This window comes from Taeniopygia guttata, chromosome 11 (assembly GCF_048771995.1).
Source record: "Taeniopygia guttata chromosome 11, bTaeGut7.mat, whole genome shotgun sequence".
Lineage (NCBI taxonomy): Eukaryota > Metazoa > Chordata > Aves > Passeriformes > Estrildidae > Taeniopygia > Taeniopygia guttata.
In genome coordinates, this window is record NC_133036.1 from 14,479,467 (window position 1) to 14,486,950 (window position 7,484).

At 40.0% G+C, this 7,484-nt stretch overlaps 1 long non-coding RNA gene across 5 annotated transcripts in view; it reads right to left on the bottom strand.

Moving 5' to 3' along the window:
* Window positions 1-7,484, bottom strand: part of LOC140684882 (uncharacterized) — a 36,903-nt gene that overhangs the window by 7,526 nt on the left and 21,893 nt on the right. For all 5 annotated transcript variants that reach the window (XR_012057813.1, XR_012057812.1, XR_012057811.1 and 2 more), the window contains exon 5: window positions 519-622. This is a non-coding gene — a long non-coding RNA (uncharacterized lncRNA). The remainder of the gene's footprint in view (window positions 1-518; window positions 623-7,484) is intronic.

Below are 7,484 nucleotides of genomic sequence, written 5' to 3' on the forward strand. Positions count from 1 at the left end.
CCTCTCCACCCAAACCAAACAATGGATGTGTAACAGTTACTCGATCAGTTAGAAGAATAAACCTTTTAAATAAATAAATTTGCGCTTCACCAATTTATGTCACCGTGGTACTTAAGGCAAAACCTTTTAAAGGAATAGATTTACTGTGCACACAGATCTCCACTGGGTATGTGTAATTATGCTAAGGAAAGGCATTACTTTTAAAGTGGATGAATGGCTGATACTTTTTGATTTACTGCTAGAAACAGAAAAATGGTAATGGCATGAAATAAGCATTTGCAAAACCATTTTGGCAGACGGAAAATGTTTGATTTACCTAGGGCATCTATCAGGTTCTATATTTTAGATCAAAGTAGATAAATGGAAAGGCAAATGGAAATTTGGAAAAAAATCTACTGCTTTTCTGTCAGCCCTGCAAGTAAGTTAAATGTTTGAATGAGGAAAAAGCCCAAGGCTCTTCGGATGGAAAGAAATCATGATTCATCACTGCTCTGGCAACTACAGCTTTCTGTACTTACCTGAAAAGGTGACATGGAAGTCATTGTCACTTTCTCATTCTAGGCTTGATTCCGAGAGGTGATTTTAAAGGCAGCTGGTAGAACTCAGCATTTCCACCTGACACCTGAAGTAGACAATGCATACCCTGGGTCATATTTTCATCTCAATTCCACATTGTTTGGTCTCCTTCCTGGTTTGAATTCCCATTGGTTAAGAAATTACATTCTAGTTAAGACACACAGATGCAAAATCAAAAGCTACTGCCTTCTCAGTGCCTTCTGAAATCTGTGCCTTAGGAAAGCACCTTGAAGGCAGGGTAAGGCTGACTACACAATTACCTGTAATAAGTCAGGAGGCTGAAGAACCTAAAAAAATCAGCTTCTTCCTACAGCAGAATCCTGCTTAGAGGTTCCCAGTAAAAAGCATGATTTCTGATTGTGCTAGGATCCTGTTCTGAACTCTTCTTACGCTGAAATGCATTCCCAGGAGCTGTGTGGTAGAAGAACTCTGTCCAGCCCTCAAAGCACCACCAGCCCAGTGGTACATGTGCTGCACAGATGGTCTGAAAACGCAGAGTTAATCCAAAAGGTTTGGGTTACATCCAATTTGTTGTGCCTGTGAAAATCCACAGGAGGGCATGTGCACAGGACCCCCAGCCTCATCAGATGCAGTGGGAGTGGGCTCACCACGAGCAGGGGCACTTCCAGGGAGTGTCAGGTTTGCTCTGCAGGCACAGTAGGATTTGCTCCTGTGCTGGGATTACTTGACATCTGGAAATCCTGACAAACACATAATCCTTGCACATAACCCCCTGACAAAATGTCTGGTGTGGGAAGGACATGTCTGGAGAAATTCAGCGTGTCCCTCTGCCTGCTCCGTCAGGAAATGATGGAGAGTAGGGTGTGGCCTCACCAGCTCTCTCCCCAGCATTATGAACATGAACAGCAAATCCATCAGCTACTTCTGCAGGCATTTATTCTGTGAAAGGGCTGACCAGCTCTTGAAAGGCCAAAGAGCAACCAAAACTCCTATCTTTTGCCTAGACAGGTAAAAAGCCAGCGGGGCTTATAATTACACAGGGAGTTGGTCGCTCTCTAGGATGCAACATAAACAGATATCTGGTCCTGCTGACTTACATGCCTCATGTTTTTAACTCAGTAGCTTATCCCTGACCACTGAAATACTGGAACAGGTTACCCAGAGAGGTTGTGGAAACATCAAATACCATCCTTGCATTGAAAACCTGACAAGATCCTGAGCAGCCTGTTCAGTGGAGCAAACAACCTGTTCACTGAGCAACAGTCAGTGGACTGTGCTTTGAGCTGGTGGTTAGACTAGGTGTTCCTTCCAATGTCCACTGCTCTGGAACTCTGTGGTGAAGAACTCTCCCTTCAGTTTTGTAGATGCACTTCTCTTCTAACAAGCAGCTGATTGATCCTACCTCTGCCTTAAGCCATGGCTGTCACTGTGGACAGAGTTCAAAGATGCTGTATTTGTTTGTGGAGAGGCCAAATCCTCTGCAGTCATCAACCAAAAATAACCACAAAATATGAAGTTTCACCAACAGGAGACCAAGATGCAGGATGCTGGCCCTCTCCTTCATTCCAATGCCTGTGACTGCTAAACAGCCCCTATACAAAGGGTTTTACATGCACAGCTCCACAGATGAGCAGAAAGCCAACACATCTGCACACCAGGCTCAGCAAGCAGCACCCAGACCTTTTGTGCCCTTCAAGCTCCCCTCCTCTCTCCTCAGGGTTATCTTTAGTGATGTCTCTCTGAAGTAACAAACCCCCTATACAAACTTTCACATACATAAACTCCTAAAATCAAAACTCATGACTGTAAGGCCACCAGGCAGGATGCTTGTACACCCATAAGTCAATGTACCTCTGCGAGCTGAAGATTTGTGCACACCCAGAGCTAGCTGGAAATTTTACACTTTGTCTGTAGAAAAAGCTTCCAGGCAAGGAACAAAATAGATCTTAAAATACTGAGCCAGAAGTAAGGCCAGACCATATTTCTCCTCCTGTAATAAATCAGCACTATATGTATATATTAAATTCAATCCCTCGATGTGTCCAGTTTCAGTAATAAAAACTTCGTGAGCAGGGCAAAAGTTATTGGGTAGAGATCAATATTCTTGCTTGTTGTCCTTGATTGGCAATAATGTGATGCTTTCTCCTTGACTGTAAGAGGTGCTTTTGTGATTTGGGAGCATAAAGAAATTCTGCACTTGACAGATTTATACAGTAGGAATACGCTAATGTCCTTTGACCTGCTTAAGAATAAATATGACCTACCAAATTGTCATTTTTATGGGTATTTACAACTGAGGCACTTTGTAAACCTTAGAACTAATATTTCCCAAAGGAAATCTGTGCTCTCCAATCTTGATAAATTATTGAAAAATACAAGCCACTACCAGCCCTACAAATTTTCTCTTCTCTTTCTCCTATATTTGGTTCCATAAAAGTTGTCAAAGCAGACTGGACCACCGATCTATTTCACCAGGTATGCTGCTGCAGCCATGGTTAGTGATTCAGAGGAATCCTATAGAATTTTTGGCTATTTGGTAAAGGTAGTGCAAAAAAAAAATAAATTCCTAAAACTTGAAGGTTTTCAGTGCATGACTGAAATATTAGTTATAGAATTCTTTAAACTCTCAAATTACTGTCAGAAGAATATTACAAACTATAATTTCCACAGCCCAAATGCCACCAGCTGCATTTGCTCTCATAAATGCTTCAGCTGATGAACAAATAACACAAGGAGTAGAATAAACCAGCCCAATTCACCCAGATGCCAGTGCTCACAGCCTTGTGGGTGCAGTGCAGATATTCCTTAAATTAAATTGTTGCTAACCAGCATCCCTAGCTCCTTAACTCTGCAGGCCAAGTGACCACAAGCCTTAATTGCTGTATATCAGCTCTACTTCACCTCACTTCCCCACCCACTTGCCACACAATTTTTTCCACCACATTTATACTGTCCCTGCCCTCAAAGGTTTCAGAAAAGACAAACTAATTTCCTACAGAGATAGGAACTAGTGAGCTGAGGACCTCTGCCCTTCAGAATCCTCCTCTGAAGAGAAAGATGACAGCACATGACTCTCTCAATAGCTTGGTCTTAAGGAAAGAGCAGTTTTTGACACAAAACTTGTGTCATCCACACCAGAGTTATGAAAGCTATTTCCTTTTATCCTTATTTGCCATCTGGAAACTGGCAAAGAGACAGCACTGCTCAGGACAGTATCTAAGACATGAGGCTTACAGAAGCTTCTCGTTCCACCTCTCAGTTACATCCCTGCACAACAGTACAGAAGCTCTCAAAGACTTTGAACACACCAGATTTTGAGTAAAGCATCATGACGTGGCACTCAGCTCTACTTTTACTCCATTTCTAAGGGCAGCTGCTTTTCTGTTTTTCTTTGCGCATCTGTGGACAACAAAATCTTTTCTCTCTCACAAGAATGTCTTCATTAAGTTAGTTTCTGCCTTCAGCTTATTCTTGTGCATACTATAATCTGTGTATATGCACAAGAAAGGCTTGAGAAGCAGACTGAAAAAACAGGAAGCTGGAATAAACAATGAGGCAGGAACTGTGGAAAACTTAAGCATCTTTTCTTGCCCTTATTGTGCTGCCTTCCTTTTCATTTTTGTTACTGCTGAATTTAGGATTCCTCCTACATTTGTATGAAACATGATTTCAATATTCTCTGTTTTGTGACCTATTTCTCAAGCAATGTGACATAGCACAGTGACCAGGCACAAAGACAAACAATTCTGAGTTCAACTACTATCCTGAACACTGGGTTTCATATCAGATTTGCCAAATTTACATACATAATTTTTTTTACACTTAATATTGTACAGTGAGTAATAGAAAGGTCCTAAATATCCACCAATTTAGCAGCTCCTACTCTCTGCACTGAATATTCCATCTCCTTTTGCACAGGTGGTAGGACAGAGGGAGAAATTGCATTTTAATATACAAACCACCCAGTAATCCATGCACCAAACAGCATCTCTGTCCCATTAATGAATGTCCCTCATTCATTCATCACTCATTTTTAAAGGAATGACATCCTTTTAAAAAATAAATTATGAAACAATAACATTTGCTGGCTGACACTGAATTTACTTCATAAAACAAGGAAAGTTTGAAGAATTTTCAAACTCTTCAAAGAAAGAAAGAGAGAAGTTAAACATAGATGGAGAGTAGTAGTTTCAGCCCAAATCAACAAAATCCCTTTTTAGCACCTTGAAAAATACGTATTTAATGATCAAATTTTTTAATCAAGATAATTGCCCTCACACATCTTTTCCTATCCTTAAGTGTTTAACAAGAAACATCTTAGGCTCTCCTTAGCTCTACTACTTCTAAAGCTTCTAACTGTAAGCAAAGAATCAGATTATGTTGTGAATTGCAACCCTTTTCCCTCATGTTAAAGTTTTCCTGTTTGCATTGCAGAAAGACTTTTTTCTACCTTTAATTTTCTGTGCTTTTAAAGATTAGGGTAAAAAAGCATCTACTACTCTCAACATTTCACTAGAGATCACCTGGCCTTTTAGTTTGGCTGCACCAGGGGAGGTTTAGGTTGGATATTAGGAAAATCATCTTCAGTGCAGAGGTGGTCAATTCTACTACACACCATGGCATTTCAGCCCACCCAACAGTATCTCAGCCCAGTTCTCCACACTTTCTGAGAAATACATCCATTAAGTCACAGAGATAAGCACTGAAAATGCACAAGAAAAAAGCCACAGTCAATTCTATTCCTAAACTCAACTTCCTCAGCACAGCAAACACTGCCTGGATGTCAGGCAAAGTAAGTGAAGGTTTAACTTAAGTCACCTTTAAGGGTTGCTGCTAAGAAGACACTAAATAAAATCTTGTAAGTTTATATATTTTCAGCACCAAAATAGAAAGAAAGATGGGTTTTTACTTAAGTCCACCTACATACTTGTTTTATGGATGGAATGAGTTTATGATTTAGACCTCTATTATTAGCACTGCATTTTATTTATCTGTAATTTCATGAAAGAGACTCCATTTTGTTATTTATCTTTCCTGGTCCAAAGGTGCTACTGAATCTTCATATAAAATAATTTTCCTATACAAATGGACACTTACATTCTCTGCTGGTTCATAGGTTAACAGCAGGATCCACCTCTGACGTCTGGGTGGGCAATTACTATTATATTTTCACAACCTATTGTTATTTTTCTTTCTGCTCAGCACAGAACAGACACAAGTAAGAACAGTAACTATGCAAGAGCAAAACCTGAGAGAAAGAAGAGATCCAACAAGAAATGGAGGCCACTATCTGACATTTTAAAAGGGCAAATCGAAAGCAATCAACACCCAACAAAACGCTCAGTGTAAGATGAGGTGATAGCTTAGGATATACTTAGGGTGGTGTAATGAGGCTAACAAGTGCTGTGTGTTTTAATGTAAATTAACACAAGATAATCTCTTCACATATTTAAGTGATGCACTTCAAGTTAATTAATACATATTTAATAGAAGTCTTCTTGAACAGCTGTTATTTACTTCTGGAGTTTCTACACATTAGCACTGGCTGCTTTGTTCTACTCTGAAGTTGTTCATGCTCCAAAGTACTTTAACAACTTGGGCTGTATAAAAATTGAACAGTCTTCCCAAAAAGAGTCAGCCTTTCTGACAACTTAATATTTTCACGTTAAATATTCAAACACTTGCTGAACAAAAGGTCAAATTCTACTTACAGCATCTGTGTGAAACAGGCAAGCAGATGCTTAATGCTGCTAGACAAATACTTTTGGCACAAAGAATGATATAGAGCTGGTGATCAGTCACATTTTCAGGCTGGAAAATCAGCTCTCCTTTACTTCTGTTCCCTAAATTCTGCACTTACCTTTCACATGTAACAATAGAGGCCCAAATTATGACCTGTTCCTTCCACAAGTGCTGGTGTTCCTTACACAGTGCTGTGCTACATGCAATCCTGGCAGTGAAAGTGCTGTCTACATTATTCACTGCATTTTTATGAGTATTACACCAACTCATTGAGGCTTCTGTCTTAAACAACTACTGTGTATAACAATACTGCCTTTAGACCTTGCATACAGCACTGAGGAAGTTCTCACCCCCTCCTTCTATTCAGATGAGAAACCATTTGAATTTAGGCACTTCTGAGTTTTTCGGATGTGAGTAAGTAGGAACCAATTCAAGAAACACATTGGCAAACACAAAATTCTTACACTCACAGTGGTAAATGTGACTTTTGACAACAGACACCAGTTTCTTTGACAAGAACTATCACCACTGAACAATCCTTATCAGTGCATCTGTTGTCGTTTTCAGCTAACTAAAGATTTTTATTCTTGTGGCACTAGAGCACCAGTGCTCATTACTTGCATGTCAGCCTTTCAAGCTCACAGGTTTACTGAAAATAACTTCCAAAGCTGGTACCAATTGTATTAGTGCATAGCTATTGGGACAGCCTACGTCTTCTGTGCAATGCTGTATGGAAACATACTCAAAACAATCCTAAATGCACAAAGATCAAACATATGTACTGATTTAAGTAGACTGATATTACTAGTATCTAAGTGAATTTATTTTACTTTAATATGGTGTTTTGCACAATACAGAGGATATAAAATAACATTTATTACTCAGACTAAGAACTGTAAGACTAGACCAGATCATTGCTTTACCTGGCAAAGATGCTGTGGCTGTGTGGAATAAAAATTCAAAAAAGTATCTTCATGATCGTTAAATAATTTTGCACTGCATCTACCAGCAGCCTGGAGAGCTGCAGATGCAAGGACTGAGTAGATGACCTCAATTCTCCCTTCCCCACTCCCAGAGTGTGGCTGGTACAAGCTGGGTGAGGTTCCAGCTTGAATCAGTCTCCTGAACCCTGTAAGGCCACAGGGATGGGGTTGGGACACAACTGTTGGTTCTGAGGGAAGCAGCACCACACAGATTGGAAGTGC